The sequence below is a fragment of the Vicugna pacos genome, chromosome 11 (assembly GCF_048564905.1).
Source record: "Vicugna pacos chromosome 11, VicPac4, whole genome shotgun sequence".
NCBI lineage: Eukaryota > Metazoa > Chordata > Mammalia > Artiodactyla > Camelidae > Vicugna > Vicugna pacos.
Genome location: NC_132997.1, coordinates 47591430 through 47613792, shown reverse-complemented (window position 1 = coordinate 47613792; position 22363 = coordinate 47591430). Strand labels below are relative to the sequence as shown.

General features: G+C 41.9%; 1 protein-coding gene across 4 annotated transcripts in view; it reads left to right on the top strand.

Moving 5' to 3' along the window:
• Window positions 1-22363, top strand: part of LRMDA (leucine rich melanocyte differentiation associated) — a 1104406-nt gene that overhangs the window by 278996 nt on the left and 803047 nt on the right. The window lies entirely within an intron of this gene.

Sequence of the window (22363 nt, the reverse complement as noted above, 5' to 3'; positions counted from 1 at the left end):
GCAGGAGAAGCCTTCAGGAGAGGAAGCGGTCAGCAGGCCTTGAACCAGGCACACAGATGGACCAGATGGAGAGGAAGGGGCCAGGGCACAGAAGGGGCAAAGAGCCTACTGGGTTGAGGAAACAGTGGGAAGTCAGGTTGAGCTGGTGTAGGGGTCCTTCCCCACTTTGATCAGGCCTGTCACCCCTTGTGGAGGCGCACTGGTGATGTTGGTAAGCTGCACGAGGACAGAGGCTGAGAAATCACGTGAAGTTCCGTATTCTTAGAGACACCTCTTGAAGGATCTGTGTCCTCCATCCTTGCTGACAACAAGCCTTTGTTGAGGGCTCACTCTTCTTGGGGTACAGGGAATTCAGTGCAGTAAGTTCTGTCCCAAAGGTTCGCCCCCTGGGCTGCACGATACAGTCACCTGGGGAACTTTAAAAAGATATCGATGCTCAGGCAGGACCCCAGCTCAACTCACTCCAAGTTGCTAGAGATGGAGGTTTTTATCGAAAAGTTCTCTGGGTAATTTTAATTCCACCTAGCCAGGGTGAGAACCACTTTACAGTATTACATAGGTGTGCACAAAGTGCTGTGGGATCCCTGTGGTTCATTGTGTGGAGGAGGTGACATCCGAAGTGGAGTCTTGCACACTGAGAAGGAGTTCACCATGTAGACAATGGAGGCAGGGCACTTCAGGCCCAGGGAGAGGGAGTTTATACTCTGTGTGGAGACAAGAGAGCAGCCCACTGGCTGAGGCACAAGGGAGCCGGGAGGAGGCTTTGAAGAGACGAAGTCGGGAGGATGGGTTGGGGTGAGCCTTGAAATGTGCGCATTTGGATTTTGCAGGAAAACCTTTTACTCCAAAGGCTTTTTCCAGATCCAACCTGACTTCCCCCCAGTTAATCTGGATCACCAAGTTCTGACTCCACGTTCAGTTCCTCTCGGATTTGCTTTGATATCTCTCAGCGGTGGAGCCGGTGTTGATCCTCCTAGTGGCTCCATGCACACAGCCTGCCCGCCCGTGGTGCTGCCTGGGATGAGCTGGGGCCCTTCTGAGAACAGCTTCCTGTTTGGTCTGGTGCCTCCAAAGCTGGCCTTTCTTCCCCAAAGTCTGCACTCTTAGAAATATGCGGTATTTGAAGTTCGGGGGCGATCCATTTTTCATCATGGGATAAAGAATATTTCAAACACCACTGGAGAGCAAAGAGCCCTTGGGAGAAGTTTGGAAATAGCTTGGGAAATATGCCACGTGCTTCACACTTGATTCTCCCCCCTCTCTTGTCTCATTGTCTGACTTAATTAAAATATTATAATGCAAGAAGGAGAGACGAGGCAAATATTTAGAGAAAGGAAGGGAAGTGCATTCCTTTTTAAACTGACGCTAAGCCAGCGGTGCTCATCGTTTGAAATAATTCTGCGCATTTAGTAAGGTAAACCCTGAAATGGTCTTCTTGCCTGTGAGGTGACAAAGAAAAACTGTGAGCTGGAGCCGGATTGCTCATGAAAACGCTGGCCAGCATGGCCCACTCCCCTCCTCCCCCTCCTAAACCAAAGGAAAAATTGGAACATTTTTGGGTCCAAGTTTCACAGATGTTAAGCATTTTGTGATATTACTTAGGGGGTTTCCTGAGCTACATTAAAGTTGAACCACTAGGGTGTTGAAACAGTTGGGCCCATAATAAATAAAATATACATGAAAAGGAATTGTGAGACATTGGCTGTTATGTGCTGGTGACAATTAGGTTAGTGCTTTAAAAAATACATATCCTGGACACATCTACAGGAGCTTTTTAGGGAATTTTGAGTAGAAGTAGAGTAAAGGCGGCTGGTAATTTCGCTGGTTGCCTCTGGCAGGTGGACATAATTTAACAATACCCGTCAGATATGACAAATTGTTTGTGAGTTACATTAGGGCCTTAATAAGATCACATCTGTTCATATATCCTCCTTAACCACAGAGCCTGATTTAGAGAGTTTTCATACTGGTACAGTATTGTTGTTTAAATATTTAGAGGGGTCTAGACATGTATCATAAAAGAATAGACTCTTGTGTATAAAAACACAGTCCTTTTATTCTCAGTGTTTTTGCTTTCATGGACCTGCATCGTTCTCGCTCACTCCAGTGAACCACATGTTGCTTCCAAGAGCCAGGAAACATATTTCATCCCGCGTCGGAGTTAGCATTTTAGAGCTGGAAGAGGCCTTAGAGGCGATCCTCCCTTTCCCCTCCTTTTCGAGGTGGGAATCTGAGATCCAGACAGAGCAAGGGACCTGTTTAGAGATTCTCACCCCATTAGTGGCAGAGCCAGAGTGAGGACTTAATCTGCCAATTTGTAGTCCAGCAATCTTTCCATTATGCTGGAACTCGATTCTGGGCTAGAAAACGAGGCATCATTGCAGCATGATGAGCTCACGTGTCCATACCAACAGTGGCTGCACTTTTTATTTCTTTTTCCAGAGGACATGCCTGGTCACTGGGAGGCCAGGCTCATTGTTCTCTGTTAAAATTCAGGGCCCTGCTCAAAGTTGTGCTTTGACCAGTGTCAACTGTGTCACTTCCCTGGCGCATTTCTCTCCTGTCCCTCACCCCATCACATGTTCCCACCCCCGCTTACACTGTCCCCTTTTTCTGGAATGTGTCCTTCTTGCTGCTTCCAGTTCCTTTCATATCCAGCCTAGAGAAGCTGCATTTCATCTTGAGGTCTTCCTGGCCCACAGTGATTTATTGGATTGAATCACCTGAAAATGCTGTTTTGTAGGTCAAAAAGGTCAGATATTGGCTATTTCATAAAATTGAATGTGAAAGAAGTCTTTTAAAACCCATGTACCACTTACCTCTTTTATCTAGTCTCTCTCTCTGTGTATATATATATATATATATATATACACACACACATACACACATATGGTGTATATGTATTTATTAATTGGGGTGAAACTCACATAAAATAATTGGTTTCTTTTTTATAATACACTTCATTTGGAATAATTTTAGTCTTACAGAAAAGTTTTAAAGTTAGTACAGAAAGTTCCTGTAAAACCCTAACTCCACTTCCCCTAATGTTATCACTCTACATCACCATGCTGTATTTGTCAACTCAATAAAACAGTGTTGGAACATAATTAACAATACACCAGGCTTTATTTGGATTCCATTGGTTTTTCCATTAATGCCCTTGTCTCTTCCAGCATCTGATTCTGAGTCCCAGGTACCACCTTGCCTTCAGTTGTCCTGTCTCCCTGGTTTCCTCTGGTCAGTGGCAATTCAGTCTTTCCTTGTTTTTCATGGTCTCAACAGATTTGAGGAACTGATCAGGTATTTTGTAGAGTGTCTCTTAACTTGGGTTTGTCTGGTTTGTTTCCTCATGATTAGATCAGGGTTACGGGTTTTTGGGAAAGACCCCACATTAGGTGGTATTACTCCGTTATCTGCAGGGTTCATGATAACAACTTGGCTTTTCCTCCGGACGTTAGCCTTGATCACTTGGCTGAGGCAGTTGTTGGCCAGGCTTCTCACTGCAGAGATACTGGATTTGGCCTCTTTTCATTTTAACATCACTCCACCCGCTAAACTAATGAACGATTCTTCCCTTGTGAGCAGGAGCATGTTTAATGCTTTTTGTGTCTTTCATTGTACCTAATTCCATGCCATGTTTTATACAGACTAAGTGCTCCAGAAAAGTTAGTTGAGAGGTCATTAAATACATGATTTAATTTCATACTGGTGGAGATGTTTGGTTTAAACAAACCGAAACAGCAAAATCCCAACCCACTGCATTCTCCCTGAAACTAATTTGGTGCTCTTTGTTCACGGCCTTCAAGGGGTAAATCGCAAAACTACTCACAATATTTTTCATCCAGACTGCTATAAGGAAGGGATTACTTGCTGTCTTTGCTAAGATCAGAGCTTTGAGTTCAGGACTTGGGAAAATCCAAGTGCAAATTAGGGAGGTGCCCACATACATTTTGTAGCTTCTGTTGACTTGCAGCAAGGGTTGTCCCTATTTGCAGAGACTTAAAATACCGGTCAGAAGTTTTGATGATTTCTCAAATGAAGGTATTACTCACTGGATTCCTCATGGCCCAAAGAATTGCCACTGTGAATGCATTTTATCAATCATTTAAAAAATATTTCATCTGCAAAGGTGTTGTGCGGTGTGTGGGTGCCGTACTTTTGAGGGACTTACATTTTGATATGATCCTTATGGACGATAGAAGCATTTAGGACATAAACTAAAGGAAAACAGGAATATTAGAATAGATTTGGAAACTAAATGCTTTGAAAGGAAGATGAGTGGGAAGAGGGAGTAATTCTTTTACAAATCCCTTTGACAGAGACCATACCAGCAGGTCTTGTAGGATTGATTATTCTTTCTACTGTGATTGAAAAGTCTGCATTTCATTTTGATAATTTAAGCTTGGTTTGAAAGGTATACATAGGAATTAGAATAGCCTGATTTATTAGTCCATTTAAAGAGATTTCTTTTTATTTAATATTTTAAAATATAGGTTAAAAAAAAACCCCTAGCTTTTCAACAGTGTAAATTAGTTCATGATAGTTTTTCAATCTGAGTCTCATGATACACTTGCTTCATGCTTTATTATGTAATTTAATTTTTCATATCTTTTATTAGCTGTAAAGTAGGTTTAGAAAAAATAATTAGATTACGAGGTTAAACCACAGTTAAGATAAAAATGACAGTTCAATAAAAAATGTTCAATATAATTTCTATCTTCTAAAATAAAATACAGCCACTAAGAGATTTAATTACGGTTTTGTTCAAACAAATTTTGCCTCTACATTGAAAACACTCAAGAAAGAAATTCCAAGAAAGGCACTTTGTTAACATGAAAAAAGTAATATGATACATAAAATTATAATTTATGGACTGCGGTAGGGACCACACTTGAGAAGGAATAATGCAGCTCAGTGGTTTGGGTTCCACTGAAGGAGATAGACGAGGATTGTTTGAGTTGCTGTGCTGTTGAGACTACTAGGCTTGTTCTGAGTTTCTATGTGCCAAATTGAGAATTTTTACCATTTGGATAATCTTGGGATGCACTGTCCTTTCATTAAAATGATCTGAAAATCACCACCAGCTATTGCATGGTCATAGGGTCCTAAAATATTAGATGAAGAGGATGCTTTAGACTCTAATCCTTTGTTTTACCTCAGAGGAAAGTGAAACCCCAAGAAGTCAAGCAGCTTTCCTGGACTCATAATGTAGATGACAGGTTTTCAGAGGCTCAAACTGAAGATTTACTCCACTGCACTGAATTGCTATTAAGATTGAATTTTTTAACCAAGTAATTTTTTTCCTCAAAGTAAAACACGAATGCAATTTAGAGAGTCAAATAATACTGTTACGCTTATTGTCAGTGTTACATTATGCAGTCCCACTCCATGTCCTCTTCTTGCTTAGCTTTGAGTCCATTCCCCACAGGACACCATCTTCAATTTTTCAAACTATCTTCAGCTATTTACCTTCATAGTTAAATATTTAAGTAGAGGGTTTTATTGTTATTTAGCAATTTAATAAAAGATTAGATTATGTATCAAAGTTTTCTTTCCTTATTTCACTTGAGCAATGAAACTCACAGATTCTTTTGCGTGATAGTTACTACTCTTGCAGTCCAATGACAGAAATTCTATTTATTCAACAAACATTTAGGGCCAGACTCTGTGCCTCTTAATGTTTTGCAACTGGAGGAGGTGGCATGAAATGGCTACCATCACCTTCCTCATGGTCATTCCATCATTTTCTTAATTATGGTTAACGTTCCTTTAGTTGAGAATTTTTCAAGCTGAGAGTTGCAGCCCATTAGGGAGTTACAAAAGCAATTTAGTGGGTTGTAACTAAAGTTACAAAAATATACCAGAATAGACAATATCGCAGTTCAATTTTTAAAATGTTCAGTATAATTGCCATCTTTCAAAATAAAATACAGCCACTGAGAGATTTAATTATGGCATATAACTAGGATAAATATTAGTTTATGCAACTTTCATGCTAGATGTGTGCACTTATATGTATATACACAAACACATACATTTATTCACACACAGGTGTATACGTGTCAGAATGTTTATAATCTGTGTATATACACATGTGTGTATTTTGTAGATTGGGTCCAAATGTAAAATGTATTAGACTGAACACAGAAATTTGCTATTTCTGTAGGTAAAAGTCAAATACTGAGAATTTCAAGGGTTTAACTTACTTTGTCTTATTGTGGATCATGGACAGAAACATTTGGGGAAAATTTAATCTCAGTTGTCTTACACCAAATAATAAACATTGTATTTTCTTGGTTAAGTTAAAGTTTCTTCAACTAGAGAATAAGAATTATGATTGTATCCATCTCAAAAAACAAATAAGGGACACAGGGAAACTTTTGGAGGTGATGGATATGTTTATTACCTTGATTGTGGTGATGGTTATATAGGGTATGAATATGTCCAAACTCAACAAATTGTGTACATTAAATTGTGCAGTTTTAAAAATGTGTGCATTAACTGTACCATAATAAAACTATTTAAAAATAATTTCACTTACTTCAAAGGAAAGATAGGAAGATTCAGTTAGTTTTGACCCCTCGCCCATAGTAAGCACCAAATAAATGTTAGTTGCTATTACCATGGTCATTATCACCAATGCTCTCCTCCACTCTGCTCCAATGATCTGTGTTTCTCATTTACTTTTAAGAAATCCTCTTTCAGTCTTATCAGCATTGTCAAATCCATTGCTTCTTTCATCAAATGGGTCACTCCCACTGATCTCTAGTCACAGAGTGGTAGAACATTAGTGGAGGCCTTCAGGATTGTGTGCTGAAACCAGAATTTTCTAAAGTGGGATATGAGTCAACAGGCATGTAGGATGATTTGAAGTGGCATGGACTCACACGATGAGCACGTTGGTCCCTTTTCAATTCTGTTGCAATCCTTTGGATTCCATTTAGGAAAAAGGACCATTTTGATGCTGGTCTCTCTTTAATGCCTTTCTAATGCTTGATAAGTTTCTTTTTTTTTAAATCAAGTCTTAGGCTCAGAGCCTTCAGTGCTCAACAAAGAGCATTAACTAGAACTTAATGATAGGATTTTGTTTTCGTGTTCTACATGGGTGTGTGTGTATACCTTTTGGGTCATTGGCAAATGATCCTGGCTTTTATATTTGGAGATATTACAACATTGCTAAAAATAAATCTGCTGATGTCAGAATATTCTGTAAAAAGTATATGTGGTATACCTGAGTTTAGCCAAGTTAAGTGTACACCAATGACACATGTCTAGCCCAGTCTGATTTAATCCTGAACAAGGCCCAGGGAGGTTAAGCACCTGAACTAGGGCAAGTTAGACGCAGAGCTGGGACCAGAGCCCTTACGTTGGGGGTGTGTCCTCATCTCTCTCTGTAATCACTGTGTTAGGACTGACACTCCAGGAGCGTGTTAGAGAAAGCCTGAGTTAGAATAATGAACTTCTTGTCTTCTGATATGCTTGTTTACTTAAGACTTTGTTGCTTCTGTGGTTTGCCTTGGATTCATTCACTCCTGCAATTCTGAGACCAATTCCAGTCTGAGTTATAGCTGGGTAGTCACTTTGAGATACCATTATCTTTCTATATCCTCCTTACCTCTGCAGTTCTCTGATGTGTGCAGTATTCTCTGTCCTCCAGCTTTGAGCTGTTCTTCACTAGTTAGGAGTGGTCTGGGATTGTGTCTGATTCACACCTCCTGCCCTCAGCAGTGGGAAGACGGCACAGATGGCACAGGGGAGGAACACTGTACTGTGTGGTAACTGGGACTGCAGATGGGTTAACTTTTTTCCTATGGCTCTGTCCTTCTGTACGTAAGATGGGGGAAGTTGTGAGTCAGAGTCAGATAATCTCAAGGGGTCTGTTCACCTTTATCACTCTTTCATCTCACTGATCCATTCATTCTGCAGACATTTATTGAATGCTTTCTGTGTACCAGGCACTTGATGGAGTAGTTGAAAGTGCTAGAAATGCATTGGTGGACAGGGCTGAGGGAGACATTACACTTGGAGAAATTACATTCGAGTTAGGGAAGACAATGATAAATTAAAAAATTTTTCAATGAGACAATTTCCTATGGTTCTAATAAAATAGGGAGCTGGACTAGAGGGTGACCTGAAGGAAGATGCCTAACTTTGATGAACTGTCCAGGAAGGTCCTCTTCAGAAAAGCAGCTGTTGAGAGCTGAGTGGTGAGGAGGCAGCTGTGCAAAGCACAGGAGAGGGCAGAAGGAACAGTAGGAGCGAAGACCCCAAGGGAATTCAAGCAAGGGAAAGGAGACTGTGTTGGGGGGCTGGCTGGGCATGTGGGAAGCAGAGGCTGGAGGAGGAGAAGGGGCCAGAGCAAGCCACGGAGATGGTTGAGCCTAGGAAGGAGTTGGGGTAAGATTCTTTGTGCTATGGGAAACCACCGAAGCCAGTGACAGGTTTTAAGTGGTGGGATGGTGGAATCTCACTGGTGTTTTTCAAAACCACGCTGGCTGCTGGTTGGAAATTGGGCAGGCAAGAATAGAAGCTGGGGCTTCGGTTAGAGGTTATTGCAGTAGCTTCTGAGATAGATGTGGTGGTTGAGCTGGGGAGTGGGCAGTCAAGATGAAAGGGAGTGGAGAGACACAGGCTGTGTGTTGCAGATCAGCTCAGTGCTTGCAATAGGTTGGCTGCAGGAATGAAGGAAACAGAAGAATCAGAGATGAGTCCTAGAATGGCAATGGCATTTATGGTTGTGCGAAGGCAAACCTCCTTTTGCCCTTGAGGACATCCCTGTGCTCTCATTTTTCCTGATCTGCTTAGACACCCTACTGCTTCCAGCCTCGCCCAGGAAGGAAGAGCCCTCCCATGCGTGTGGTTGGCCCAAAGGCTCTGCAGCTCTTCCTTTCTCTGACCTGCATTCCTCATTCTGGACATTGGGTCTGGGTTATACCCTCTGAGGAGGTGGTTATATAGGGGTGTTGGTAGGCAGGGCAGATGGTGCTATTAATTCATGCCTCTGTTATGAGAATTGATGGCCAGTAGCCAGGATGCCATGTTGATATTTATGACTGGTTTCTATGAAGAGTTCACGCTCTCAAAAACCGTATTGTGTTCTGTTTTCCAAGGGAAAGTTGAAGACGGGCAGTTTTTTCCCTTTTCATTTTCCCAACATATAATACAAGTTGCATTACAATAAATTCAGTCAGTTCAAATGTTTTTCATCTGAAAAATTGAATACATTCTTTTTTTCCTGCCTAACTGCAAGGGGTGAACTTTTATATTTTTATGGGCTTTGTTGTTTTTACTTGTCACAGTTGCTGGTATTAGTTCACTGGTAAGTAATGACTTTTCTGTATTGAGAGAGACAGATGACTTATTAGATGTCAGAGGCCATCTGAAACATTTCAACTCAGCATTTTTAATAGCTGGGCTTTCTTAGATTTGTTTTCCCTTTTTCTCTTTTTGCTCCTGGTTCTCCTCTTCTAGCTAGCATGCACTTTTTTGTCTCCCACCCCCTTCCCCCTCCTCCCTGTCAGTTAGCACCACTTCTGAGTATCTTCTGCATGTGTTGGCTGCAACCTCACATCCACCCAGGGTCCTTGGGAGCCACAGACTGTTGCTGGATAACTTTTCCTGCAGTTGCACTCCTTGGATTTCGAGCAGAGGACATCTGTGGGTATAAATCTGTCCTTTAAAAATTAAAAAAAAAAAGCTGGATTGTGTCCAGGGCCAGCATGTGTTCCTAACCTCATGGGCCATTTTTTTTTTTAATCCTTTGGTGGCTGTTCACTTTGAGGTTCTTAGGATGACATGAAAACAGTCTCTCCTCCCTCCATCATCTACGTAAATGCAGGTTCAGTAGGTCCCTTTGCTGGACTCCTTGAACATCATTTTATTGTACTCAGAGTCTCAGAAAAGTCTTAATCGAAGGAACATCTTTCAAACAGATATGTCGGTGTCAGCGCAGTTAGCTTACATAGTAAAAATGGGCTTTGGTTGGGGCAGTATCATGTCACCCTGTGGTTTGGCCTGGCACAGAGCAGGTGTTCAGTCAGTATTTGCTCAATAAATGTGTCCACTTAGGTGATAATTAGGAGTTGCAGAGGGTGGGGTTGGGAGTTTTTGGCATAATGAATACGATGAGCATTTCTCCAAGGGGAACACACATTCAAGTAAGGGAAGAGACCAACGTATAAACAAGACAGATATCAGAGCATGATGAGGATGAGTGCAATGCTGAGAGTTAAGGTAGGGTGATGTGCTGTATATTAGGTAGGGTGTGATTTGGGAGTCAGAGAAAGCTCTGATAAGATGGTTTTGAAGTCTGAGATCCGAGTGACAACAAGGAGCCAGTCAAAGGAAGGTCCAGGAGCAATGAGATTTCTGTCAAGAAAACATACAGTGCCAAGGCTCTAGGCAGCTGCAAGCCAGAGTGTTCGCAGTGTGACCACCACAGCTGCAAAAGCCAGCCCGGCTTTGCTGTGGGGGGCAGTCGGGCATGGCTTGCCGTGGGGTCAGAGGGGTGCACAGATCTGGACCAGGTAGGACCTTCTGCTACAAATAAACCCATACTCTGTAATTTGATTTGCAGTGGGAAGCCTTTGGAGGGTTTTAAGTAGGGGCGTGGCTTACATTTTTAACGTATTACTCTTGCTGGTGTGTGGAGAATGGATCGTAGAAAGGCAGGAGTAGAAATTGTAGTGGAATTATCACAAATTGGCTTTTTAAAGGAGTTTTTGTTTGTTAGTTTGTTTTTTGTGTTTTTTAAGTTCACCAGAGCTTTGGATGGGGAATGTAGCTGTGCTTTTGCTGATTCTTGTGTTTCAGAAGAGATTTCTGGTTGCTTCCCATATCTCATCTCTCCATCCTTTTCCTGACAAAAACCTTGGTTTTTAGCTTTGTGTATGGCCACATCCTCCTCCGTTGCAGCTAGGAACTAGATGTGGCCATGTGGCTAAATGAAAGTATTATGGAGGATTTCCAGAAAGTTGTCTTAAAAGGGCGAGGATGTTTCTTTTTTGTTTTCCCTCATTCTGCTGTCTACATAGAGATGATTGTGATGGCCAGAATGCCAACATTTATATTGGATCATGAGGACTAAGGCCACATGCTAGGCATGGCAGAGTGTAGAATTGGAAGGAACCTGTGTCCCTGACGTCTTCTTGGAGCTCCCATACCAGCCGTGGACTGCACACCTTTTCCCTTCTTTTATGTACCAGAAAGATAAGTTTCTACTTTGTTTGCATCACTGATAGTTTAGTGTTTTGTTTTGTTTTTGTTCTCTGTAGCTGAACATAATCCTAACTGATACAGGTGTTCATTTTGTGAAAAAACCTAATAACAAAATAATGGGGATACTAGTATTGGATGCTTTCTATGTGTCCATCACTGTTCTAAGTCTTTTACATACATATTTCCCCTTAATTTTTACTGTAATTTTATCTAGGGCTCCACAGCACAGACCTGTTCAGTAGCTTGCCCAAGGTCACAGAGCTAGTAAATTGGATGATCTGGATTCCAGCTCTGGTTCAACTGATTCTAGACTACTTTCATCAGTTTTTTGCTAGACTGCCACATTCTTGGCAAGGACTCTGAAATCTCTTTTTCAACCATTGACAGCGTGAGGCCAGAGGGACGATTCAGAAGACAGATTTGTGTCATGTATCAGTTAGAGTAGGCATCCTGCTGTAACCAAATTTCCAAGGCTTAGAAAGAAATAGAAAAAATATGTATGCAAATATATACATATGTATTTTATGGATATATATATACGCAAATATATGCATATATAAAAATAAATAAAACAGAAATAAATATAAATTTATTTTTCACTTCACATAAAAACCAAGTGGCTTTTGCATTGGTGGGAAGCTCTGCTCCACACAGTGATTTAGGGACCCAGACTTTGTCTACTGCATTTCCTCATCCTTCCAACTCCCCTTTCCCCATTATTGGGGGCCTCCAAATTCTCTGTTGGAGGCTTTTCGTGCAGTCAGCACACAGGGCAAGAGAGAAAATGTGGAGGACTCTATAGGAGGTTTTGATGGGCTGGGCTTGGGGATGGCATAGGTCACTTCCCATCTTCCATTGGCTAGAGCTCCATCATATGGTCACACCTAACTGCAGGGAGGCTGGGAAATGTAGTTCAGCTCTGTGCCCAGGAGGGAGAAGAAATGGATTTGGATGAGCACACAGCAACCTCTGCCACATGTGACTGTTAGGAGCGGGGGTTCTGGCAACAGCCCACTTGCATTCATATCCCAGCCTTGCTGCTTATTAGCTGTGTGACCTCAAGCAAGTCACTTAACCTCTTTTACTTCTATTTTTTTGTGTGTGCAGTGGAGGTAATAGTAGAGCTGTTCTGAGGATGAAATGAGTTAATGTGGTGTGTACAGTTCTTAGCGCAGCACCCGGGACATGGGAAATGCTTTGCGTTTGTCAGCTATTTTTATTTAAAGCTGGTCACTTGACTCAACCCTAAGTTTGTGTGTCTCTTTTTGAAGAGAATTTTCTTACTAAGCCCTGGTGTGGCACGCAAACTACAGAAGGTGCTTTTGGGACCACACAACCTATTTGAAGGGAAAACAGTGTGAAGGTGTCAGGAGTCCTGGGGCTCACAGTTTCTTCCTGCATGGGAATGCTCCCAGCCTCTCTGGGAGGGCCGGTTAGGGCTGCCTCCAGGTGCTTGATCTGTTTGTGGAGTTGAAAACTAAGTTCTCTTGTCCAGTCTCCTGCCTGCTGAAAGGAAACTTGCCCACCCAATTCCTTTCACTTGGAATCTCTTCTAAGGTAATCAAAATCCTGTCTATTTTGAAGACCCAGCTCAGTGTCATCTCATCCCTAAAGCCCTGGCTGGAGCCTGTCAGCACTGCTTGCTCTCTTCACTGTGTTAGCCTTCCAGTACAGACTGACCACCTTCTTGCTCATGGTGAGAAGTCAACTACCAGACCACGTGCACCAAATGGAAGGGCATTCCTGAGGGCGTGATGTCTACCTTCATCTGCCCCATGTACCTCATTTCCCCTACATACAGGGAGAAGGACTTTACATAAATGCTTGTTGAGTTTACTTTGATTATCTACATACATGTGTAGTTTTGTGAATGTGGTCTGTACACCAAATCGGTGCCAGATAAATTGGTATGTAGTTGGAAATAAAAACGAGTGGATTCTTTTTTATTTACACTGTTTAATATTCGTGTGGGGATTTTTGCGTTCTTTCAGCTCAGCGGTTGTAAAATTCTGTTTTAATTTCTGCCATTATCATAAACAGCATCCTCTGGTTATTATCTGGGTAGAGGATACTGTGTCCTAGGACTCTACTGAATTAAGATTAAGCAAATGGCCAGGGGAGGACATAGAACCATCGCTGTTGTTGCTTTGCTGTTTTTTTTTGTTTGTTTGTTTGTTTGTTTAGTTAAGAAGTCCACTTGGTGATCTGAGTTGGTATGTTTCACCTGTGAGTTTAGAGTCCCATCTATACACATCTGTCTATTTTTGGTAACTCATAGGCAAGCACTTGCCTTTCTCTCTCAGTATTTGTATATACACACATCTATAAAAGTAAAATTACTTGCAAAATCACTGAAGATAAAGGTTAGCAAATCCTGTACATGGAAACTGAATATATAGTTAAATAGGAAATGGAGTTCAGTTACTAAGATTGTTTGATACACTGAATATTTCCTGTGGTTCTATTATTTGTATTTTATTCTCAAATATTTTAAGAAGGTAAGCTTCTAAATTCACTTTGGGGCTCCATGTCATCAAATCTCATCACCAGTCACTTAGATCCCTAATTAACTTATACTCTATAGACCCATTTCTTTGCTTCTATTTCTCTCCACTCTCTCTAATGTGCTGTGAGTTACACTGGAAGGAACAATAAGATTTAAGAGAAGAATTAATTTAGAAAGTTAGGAATAGGAGAGATAAGGGAAAATGAGAAAAAGCGGCTTAGTATTTTGTCTTGTAAATGGCTTTCCTCTCGTAGGCTAAGAAGCCCATTTATCCAAGGAGAGGAGGAATGTTAATGAAATAGATCATGAACATAGCTATTACAGTAATGAATTTTAACACTCACTTTGTTATGTGATATTTTATTTATGAGATCCTTGATCATTCAGATAAAGACAAGAAGTTTATGGCACTAGATTATGTCTTGTTTTCATAAACATATTCAGTAGTTTAATAAACATAATTTATTTTTTTCTCCTTAAAAATCAGCAAAATTTATGAGAGATTATCTTAGGGTTAATGAAGTCTAACATTAAGGAAATATTACGCTATAATATTGGAGCCTTCAGAGCTGGAGTTGTAATTGCTTAATGCTTTTTTCTACAGGCTATTTTTATAAAGTACATGCTTTGTACCATTAATCCAGGTTTTACAAGTTACACTTAGACCAATTCGCTGGGAATTAAGTATCCATGTTTATATTTTTCAGTCAGTACTTTCATTAAAAGATGTAGTAAAGAGTTGAAAATTTAATGTAGAAAAAGAGGGAAAAGACAATTATATGTATTTGCCGGTAGTAAGGTGCTGTGCATATATTATCACTGCTTTCTGTCTTTGAAACCAATTCCCCGTTGTGGCTGTCTTCACCACAGGTGAAAATTTAGTGATGGGTGGTCCCCAGGAGGACAGAAATGTAAATTCCTATTGAAAGCCATCAATAGTTAAAATTTGGAGCCCCATTAATATAGTTGAAGTCAGAATGCACTTAAGTAATGAGAAGCCCAGACGGCGACGGGGCTGGAGTTTCCCCTTGCTCAGTCAGGCCTGCCAATTAGTGGAGTAATGGATGCCCGGACCCCCAAGATGGGATTGAGAGTGGCTGCAAAGGGCAGCGGGGGAAGCACACTATGGATTTTGGTCATGTGCATTTGACTGTGTCAGCTCATTCTTTTTTGAAATTGGATTTAATGTGTTGAAAATACCCTCTTGATGAATTAATGAACTAAAAGAGGTATTGATATTCCAATAGTGGCGGAAGCAAAGCCTTCCGTCACCACCGCCACCCTCCCCTTGCCCCGTCCCCATATTTTATAATGGAAAGCTCAGCAAGGGCCAGGTTGAAAGGACTCTTTGCTGATTCCTCACGCCTCATTCCTGATGGATATAGAAGGGTCCTGGAGGTGGATAAAGACCTCAGATCTGTCCATGAACTAGATAAAGCCTGACTGATTTTTCCCCCAAACTTTTTGATGTTTGCCTTTGGAATATTTTTTATGTTCTTTGGCATCAGGGTATACATGTGCCTGGGTATGTGTGATAGAGAAAAATAGGGGCATGAAAAAGTTACGTAGACTTGAGTTGTGCTGTAGGCTCCATGAGGAGGGGCAATTCCACACGTATGTGCTGTCCTGACCCTCACTCCAGAGAACTGGAATTTGATCTGGTTCATTCATGGATTTATAGATACCCATTGAGATTTAGTGAGAAAGCTTACTGTTCTAGGTCCAAGGCTCCAATATTACCTGAGTGTAAGGCTGTTATCCATGTGGAGCTTGCCATCTACTTAGAAATGTTTAAACAATGTTTAGAAGTTGGAGGAACATTCCTCAAAGTTACATGTAGGATTACCATGTGACCCAGCAGTTCTGTTTCTGAGGATATGCCCCAAAGAACTGAAAACAAAGACATGAATAGAGGCTTACACACCCATGTAGGTAGCAGCATTATCCACAATAGCTAAAAGGTAGAAATAATTCAGATGTCCATCAGACAAGTGCATTTTTAAAAAATGTGATGTGTGCACACAATGGAATATTATTCAGCCTTAAAAAGGAAGGAAATTCTGATACTTGTTATAACATGGATGAACCTTGAGCACATTAAGCTAAGTGAAAGAAGCCAGACTCAAGAGGACAAATGTTGCATGATTCTGCTTATATGAGGTACTTTGAGTAGTGAAATTCGTAGAGACAGAAAGGAGAACAGTGGGTTACTGCTGGTTGGGGGAGGGAGACTGGGGAGTAATTGTTGGATGGGGACAGAGTTTCTGTCGGGGATAACGAGAAAGTTCTGAAAATGGGTAGCGATAATAGTTGAAAACAATGTGAATGTATTTAATGCCGCTGAACTGTACATTTGAAAATGGTTTCAGTAGGAAGTTTTCACAATAAAAAAAAATGGAGGGATACCTGAGAAGAAAGTGTGTTAGGAGAATGTGGCTTAAAAATACAAAAATTAAAAAATTATTTCCCTGGGGTTTTGGCATACCTTTTTGAAGGATATCAAGGTTTTATCTCCCAAACACAGAGCGGGAGGTCAGTAGGGCACTGTATCGGCATGAGGGCTTAGGTGTTGTGTGTTGACACTGGGTGAGTTTCAGAACCATGTTTCATTTCTCCTCTAAGTGAAGATATGCAGTGTCCTGGCACTGAATCAGGCTGTTAACACAGAGACCTAGGCCACCTTCACCTTGTAAATTGTTAGTTACTAGCTTTGGGGATGGATCACCCAGGTTTGAATCTCGGCTTCCCCACTTAACCGGCTGCAATACTTGGACTAAGTACTCTCTTCTCTGAGCCATAGTTTCCTTACCTGTAAAGTGGGGTTAGTAAGAGTATCTTTCTTATGGGATTGTTGGGGACATTAAGTGATACAACACAGACTAAGTTATTAGACCAGTCCATAGTAAGCTCTCAATAAATTTTAGGTATTTTTGTTATCTTATTGATAACTTTATATGATCCCAACTATAATTAAATTTGTCAGAAACTCCAAGGTAAATCTGTTCATCTACTTTCTACCACTGTCTTTGCCAGGGAGGCACCATTTTATGGGCAAATGTTAGTTTGACCAGAAGGAAAAGAAGCCTTATTTCTTCCTACTAGCAAAGAAACGGACTCCCTGAGGGCATGGAAATCTATTTTATTTTAATCAGCCAATGGGTGTGCATACATTATCCTGTTCTCATTTCAATTTTCAAACTTCGCCAGAATGCACAGGAAACAGGGTGTCTTGGATAATTTAGTTTCCTGACTGATGACTACAAGACACCACTTTCACTTCAAGTTTTATTTGTGAAAAGTCTTTCTAAAATCCAGTACTGTCCTTTGTTTCCTTAGGAAGAATAGTGGATAATAAAATTTAATCTTTCCTTGACAATGAAAGATTTCAGAGCCATTTCAGAAAATCTGTTCATGTTGGCCAGAAATATAAATGTAGGTGTAGAAGGTTGGATTGCCTGTATCCCAAGCCCAGGACTACCCAAAGACAGATTTTTTAATAATGCCCTTAAAAAACAAACCCAGTCTTTGTAACTTTCCCTGAAAACTAGAATGTGGGCAAGAAATTGTGATTGATAGTTTGGGCTCTTTGGATTTTAGTTCTTTTTCCTTCAGAATATGTTACAGGAAGATCTCATCACAAGCCTTCAAGTAGTCACACACAGTGGGTGTCACCTTGAAAAGAATAACTGCTTTATTATCAGAATCAAGGATGAGAGTGAGAAAAACGTTTGCTACTTGGGTAAACAAGAGATACCCAGTCTAGTTTTGTCCCAGCTTAGAAATCTTTCTCATTCCCCCATGCGACAAATTCTATCCAGTTTCAAGTCAGTATAAATGTTTATTTTCTGGGGAGTGGGGGTGGGCTAAGTCGGGGGAACTAAATCTAGTTGGGAGTCATGTATTGTACTGGATAAAGCCTTAGAATTGAGGAGCTTGAGTTCCCACCCTGGTCCCACCTTGCTTAGCTATATGACCTTGAATGGGCCAGGGGCACTCTGTGACCCTCACCTCTCTCTAGCTGGACAACGTAGGGGTGCCATCTTGATGCTTTCTAAAGCGCTTTCTGTTAGAATGTGTGGACTGGGAGTTCCTTCAAGATACCAAAGTGCTACCTACATTTACTCTTGCATGGTAATCTGGAGGCTTCCAAAACTGATTGTCAGTGAACCCAGTGGTGGGAGAGGCTGGCAGAACTGAGACTCATTTCAGCCTTGCTTTCCCTTCTCTTCAGTTTCCCTCATCCCTGACTGAGCCTCTCACTTTCTCCCTATTTCTCCTGTCTGCCTGCTCCTTCCTGCTCCAGGCTCCTCCTCAGCCCGTCTAGATTATTGATTAGAAATCACCAAATAGTTTCTGTAACCATGTCATCAACGGCTGCCAAGGCTCTTGTCATTATTCCAGACACACAGAGTAAATGACGGGGGGAAATGGCATTTTCCAGCTCAGGTGCAAAGCATTCTAAAGCGTGGCTTAGTTGGGGCTGTTTGTTTCAACCCCTCCCTAAAGTCTTTATGCAAAAGCCGCTGAGTCCAGCGGTGAGTTATTTCCCAGAGCCTCCAGTTTAGATTCTCTTAATTTTCCATATTTCTTGAGCTTGCCCTTGCTGCCTTCCTGCCTGATGCACACTAGAGAGGAAGTACACAAAGGAATTGCGCAAAGTTTGGAAGCAACTGGCAGGTGGGTTTGCATTTTTCCAGGTTAATTCACTTGATGAAAAGCTGCTGCGGGTGATGTGTCATATATCAAAGGCAGGGCATCAGTAATCTTTGCTCAAGGGCACGGCTAACAGACAGATAGACGGGAGAATGAGATGGAAAAAAGCAACTCATCCTTTTCTGCTAACACCACGAAGGAGATAAAGGAAGATTTATGAGTCATCTCGGACCACATACCAGCAAGCAGCATACCGTATTTTTCACATGTTCCCAAAATGTGGGAGGCAGTGTGGTTGTCACAGTGTCCATCCGGTCTTTTCAGAAACAATGGGATCCTTGAAGGCTCTGGCTAGGGAATCAGCTCTTTGCCCATCATGCAAAGAGGTGTGTGTGTGTGTGTGTGTGTGTGTGTGTGTGTGTTTTCAGAGCATCTCTGCCCTCTTTAAGCACCTAATCTCATGATCTGTGGTTTAATAATGTGACCTCTATAGAATAAAAAGTAAGATTCCCTGAAACAGACATGACTGTTGAGTTCTAGCCCCTTAAATGGTGACTTGATACAGACTTTTCCAGCTGTCTCTCAGATACTTACAATTTTACTTTGGTAATGGGCAGCCTCCTATATTGACTGCTTTTGGGTATAAGGAAGGGGGAGGAGGAGATGATTCTGTTAGTTGTTTTCCTTTTCCTTTCCTACCTCTTAGACAAGTCAACTCCTGCCAGATACAAATGGAGATTTGCAGCCCAGTTTATTTTGAATGGGCTGTTTTGTGTGGAGTTAACCAGAACGCTCGTTCCTGGGAGTGCTACCAGCTTCTTTATTCAGGCAGCTCGGCAGCTGACTCTGGAAGTGTTGTGTGGAACAATTGATGAAAGTGCAAAGAGGTTTCTTAATATTTCTCTCCCCAGCCTTGAAAAAGGCACCTGGATTGCGGCTGGATCACGCCTGAGTTGGTGACTATTTACTTCACATGACAATTTAAAAAGTATTGTAAATTAAAAAAAAATGGTTTGGAATTTCTTCTAAGGTCTCTGCAGTATGCCCCAATTTTTTTTTTCCGAGAGGGATGCAATTAACATTCTGTGCAGAAGGGCATGATTGATTCTGCACAGTGGTGGCTATATGAGCAAACCTCATTTAGACAGCTGAGTGAAATATACAGGGCAGAGGAATTTATGGGACCCACAGAGGCTCACATGCAGAATGAAAAGGAGCCACCTTCCCCTCTCCTCTTCTGCCCCTGAATCCCCACTCTTCACTTGCTCAGAATGGCTCCTCCTCCAGCCACTGGGGTGCCCACTCTGTGTGGTGATGCCGCCAAGCCTGACATCACCCAGCAGAGAAGATAGAATGCCACTTAATCATGCGTCCCTCCTGTGGGAAGCATGGAGTATGTAATCAGAGAGACAGGAGGAGCTCTCAGGATCCGTTATGTGAGGTTGACAAGGTGAGGAGGTAGAACAGGGTGGCTCCCGGTACCACTCCATAGCCTAAAAAATGCCTTCCCCCCAGGAGGGGGCTTGTCCGAGTGCTCTGGGTTCTACCCTGACCTTCAGCAGGATGGATCTCTTGGAGGACTGAGTGTCCACTTCACAGGATACAGGCCACTTTTCCAGAAATAGCACCGACTTGCTTTTGCAAAGTGAGTTCGGTAGAGGAATAGATTCTGTCACGTACACCAAAGTATCTGACACGTAGTAGGTCCTCTAAGAACGATTGCTGTGTTGGAGTGACTTAACTCTCATGAGGATGTGGGCCTCCCAAGAGGATGCATTTTTATCCATTTGATTGGCTGCTTCCTCCCCAGTGCTGTCGGTAGTGCCCTGCACCTAGTACATGTTCGATAAGCATCTGTTGAAGGAGATGAAAGAATGAACCTGCAGGTTGATGTTTGGTAGGCAGTTTCTCATTTCCCTTGTGGCTGGTGCATGGAAATGGCTCTCAGATAAGTTAGAATGTGAGAGGGAGGTGGTCTGCCTCTTCTGAGCCCCTCCTTCGGGTTCAGATGCTTTTCTAACTGCCTTGTGCATGGCTCCCATGCACCTGCTAGGTCTTCTGCTAGGCTCACCCTTCTGGTTTTATTTCTTAAGCCACATTCATGTCCATCTAACGGCTCTGTCTTACTACTGCCAGGAAGACTGGTATCGCTCACTCGTACCCCAGTGTAAATTAGGCAAAAAGCTTAATGTGATTTCTACTTCAAGGAGTAATTAGAATTTTTTAGAAGTTGCTTATTAAGCTTCTTTTCCTGATTTATTTGTACTTTACATCTTTGATATCTATGGTGGACTTTAAAATGCCCTCCCCCACAGTGTCAGGTCCTAGTCTCTGGAACCTGTAAGTGTTACCTTATACGGTATTAATTTCTGGTCCTTGAAACAGGAAGATTATTCTGGGTTAACTGAGTTGATCCTAAATTAATCGCATGTATGCTTGTGAGGGAGGCGGAGGGAGATTTGACCCATATAGAGAGGAGAAGGCGATATGAAGCCGCTGGCCTGGGAGACTGGAGGGAGGGGGCTGTGGGCTGAACAGCGCTGACAGGTGTCAGGAGCTAGAAAAGGCAAGGCACAGATTCTCCCCTAGAGCTTCTGGAGGGAGAGTGGCCCCGCTGCCATCTTGATTTTGACACCATGGCACTGATTTTGGCCTCCAGAACCGTGGGAGAATACCTTTCTGTTGTCAGAGCCCACCAAGTTTGTGGTGGTCTGTTATGGCAGCTGTAGGAACCTCACACAGCACCTAGCTGGACTGACATCAGTATTGGGCAGTGCATTTTCCCCCACTGACACACCACTAAGAACAGAAAAGGGACAAATTACTGTACACATATCCTTCGTAGTTTCTCTACTGTGCATTGTCTTATTCTCTTAAGAACCTTGCACACTGGGTGGGTAATAATCACCCCATTATACAGGGAGAGGAACTATCAGGTTGCAACTTAATGTAAGACATCTAGCTAGTAAACGTTGAAGTTGGAATTTGAACGTAAATATCCCCAATCCTAGTTCAGCATGTTACTCCTGGCATGATGCTAGTATTTTTAGTTTTCTGTTCGTGTACTGTTTTCAGAGTCTTGAGCTAACGTCAGACACATGGATATTTCTCCCAGTTTTGTTCCTGTTCTCTGATTGTGACCCCTCAGTCTCAGCTTCTGTTATGTTAAATTAACCTCACGGAACCTAGACTGGTCTACAGTCAGGCCAGAGTATCTACTGTGATAGCCGGGTGGCTTGCTGGGGGTTCTTCCATGTAAAAAGCAGCCGTGTTGTAGTACAGTGTGATCGTGCATGGGGCAGGGAGCGGAGAAGGAGAGGGATTTGGAACAAATGTGTAAGGACCATTGTGAGTTGCAAACTAAAAATGCTTCAGGGTTTGGTTTTTTTTTTTTAATTACTAAACAGAACTGGTCTCCTAGACACCCTCTTTTTCAGACATCTAGCCTTTCTTGAATCAGCCAGCGCCTGCAATTCAGAACTGAGATATCAGTGCTGAAAGAACACTTATTCCAAGGAGAAGTCAGACTTAATGGAAGCTGGAACCCATCAGGGACGGGCACAGTGTGCTTGTCCTATGAAACATGTGGGATTTAAGGGAGTGTTTTGATGGCAGAAATTGCAATCAGAGGTTTGCTGCAGCCTTCATGCTGTCAGAACTGGGAAATTTAACCTGGAGCACAGCTAGCAGAGACGCACACAATCACCATCCTTGTGTGTGGCAAGTCTCTGCCACTTCCAGCAAGTCATAAAATTATATAAAAGGAGCTGAGCATGACACCATTACTTGGATAGTTACAAGAAAAACCTTCCAAATCTGAGAATTATTAAGAAGTGAGAAAATCCCTTAATTGCAACAAGTTCCCCACTGCACAAAAAAGATGATGTGGCAGAGAAAATTGGCAGCGTTCTGATGATCAGATTTAACAGCTGGAAGACTCCTATTCAAACTACTTTTGTAGTAATAAAGCTAATCATTTTTTTTTCA